Raw genomic sequence first — 2,229 nt, 5'->3', positions numbered from 1 at the left:
TCCTAACTGATGCCTGAAGAAAACTGACTTACTCAAGATTCCCAGCTAATTAATGACTGACTTTGAATTATGATTCTCATCCTTGGAGGTTGGAATTTCAACATGTCTTTGGGAGACACAATTCAACTCATAACAATACCTCTCAATATAAGCAAAGCAAGGCTTGTTTGCATGCCCGGTCATTGCTGATTGGATATCAGGCATTGTAAATTTTACCTTGTTGATTGGTTCCCTTCCTCCACCCCTTTTTCTTCTCTTCCTCCTCACCTCCTCCCTCCCCCTCCTTCTTTTGTATTTCAGTTTCCCTAAAAATATTCTTGAGCTTTACATTAGACGCAGTTACTTGGAAACAATTTTATCCTTTCAAGTCTTGCTTTTAACATTTATCTGGAACTAAAACAGTGCTCAGTCTAGAGCTGATTTTTCCCCACTACGTGAGGCGAGACCAATACATCATGAAGTTTTCCAGTCTGGCTGGTGGGACGCGGCACTATTCCTGGGCCAGTGTGAGTGCTATACACTCTTACTTCTAATCATTTCGGGTGGTTCTTTCCCTGGCCTCAGGTAGTTGTTCTTGCCTACATGTTGACCAGCGCTCAGCTGACTGCTAGAGGGGGTTCGGTGGGCTTCTGGATTCTCTGTGTGGAGCTGTTTACTCTCTACAGTTCTAACCTCCTTGGTCTCCCTGGACTCTCAGCTCTATCAACTCTGGGGGTCTGCCAGGCTTCACCTGGGATCCCCCTCCTTGCAGCATCACCTAGAAACTGTCTCAAGACAGTAAGTGGGGCAACATTAGAATAACCTCTACAATTTGTTTCCTGTTTCTCAGTGACCCGATCCTCTGTTTACTGATGTCCAGCGTCTTGAATGAAAAACATAATTTCATGTATAATTTCCCCATCTTGTGGTTGTTTCAGATGAGAAGGTAAATCCGGTCCATGTTACTATATCTTGGCCAGAAGCAGAAGTCAGCCTAATGCATTTGGGATCCATGGACATCAACGGTTCATTTCTTTTTTTCTTCTGAGTATATTTCATTGTATGACCAATTTGCTTCTCCGTTCTTTATCCATTCACCAGTTGAGGGACCTTTGCGTTGTTTCCAGTTTGGGCTGATTATGAATAAAGCCACTATAAACATTTATGTAAATTTTTTAATTACAAAAAGGACAATTATACATTAAAATCCAAACTTCAATTTTTTTAAAGTAATCTCTACACCCTACTTGGGGCTTGAACTTACAACCCCATGATCAAGAGTTTCAGGCTCTACCAACTGAGCCAGCCATGCACACCTAAAATCCAAACTTTTACTTTCTTTTGAAAAATGGGAAGATCTGATCACACTGGGCTCACATTCCTGCATGGCAATGAGCTGGAAGAGAGTAAAAATATCCTTCACAATGGGCTTGCTACTTGCCACAATCCTCCCCATGCGCAACTGTCTTACCACAGACTACTTCACGTATTTATGTAAACTGTAGTCTTTGGAGCCACTTGAATTTGAGATTCCCAATATACCATGTCATGAAGATTACAAAACCATATGGACCACTCAAATGGTGAAAAAACAGAAACAGGTTTATTTATTTATTTATTTTTAAAGACTATTTATTTGACAGAGAGCAAAAGAGAGCACACAAGCAAGGGGGTGGCAGGCAGACGGAGAGGGAGAAGCAGGCTCCTTGCTGAGCAGGGAACCCGATGCAGGGCTCGATCCCAGGACCCTGGGATCATGACCTGAGCTGAAGGCAGACGCGTAACCAACTGAGCCACCCAGGTGCCCCAGAAATGGGTTTATTTCACTGGGGTTAGTGGAAACAAAAAGGAAACACAGGGCCTTGAAGGGTGAGTAAAGCGCTACACCAAGCAGAGGATTTGGAAAGATGTCCCTCCACCTCTGCTGGCAGCTACTCAATCCAAGCAGGTCCACCTGCCCCAGGCTGCCTGTGGGCAGGAGAGCCTGGGCCTGCCCCCCGGGGAGATCGGACAGGGGCGCCTTATCTGCAGGCTGGCCAGCAGTCAGGCTGCAAATCTAAGGGACTGTTCTCTCTGTGGGCCCAGGACTTGGTATGCATTATTCATGAGACCTTCTGCAGATGGCAGAGGCTCACCCTATTGGCATAACCCATCAGGTGCCAGAAGTATCAGATCTTACCTGGCGGCCATCCTGTCCCGGTTCCTTCCCAAAGTGCTTTCAGATTCACTCAGCTGCCTGGGACTGGATCT

The sequence above is a fragment of the Ursus arctos genome, unplaced genomic scaffold, assembly GCF_023065955.2.
Source record: "Ursus arctos isolate Adak ecotype North America unplaced genomic scaffold, UrsArc2.0 scaffold_34, whole genome shotgun sequence".
In the NCBI taxonomy this organism is placed as follows: domain Eukaryota; kingdom Metazoa; phylum Chordata; class Mammalia; order Carnivora; family Ursidae; genus Ursus; species Ursus arctos.
The sequence above is the reverse complement of the archived record's forward strand: the minus strand, read 5'-3'. Positions refer to the sequence as shown.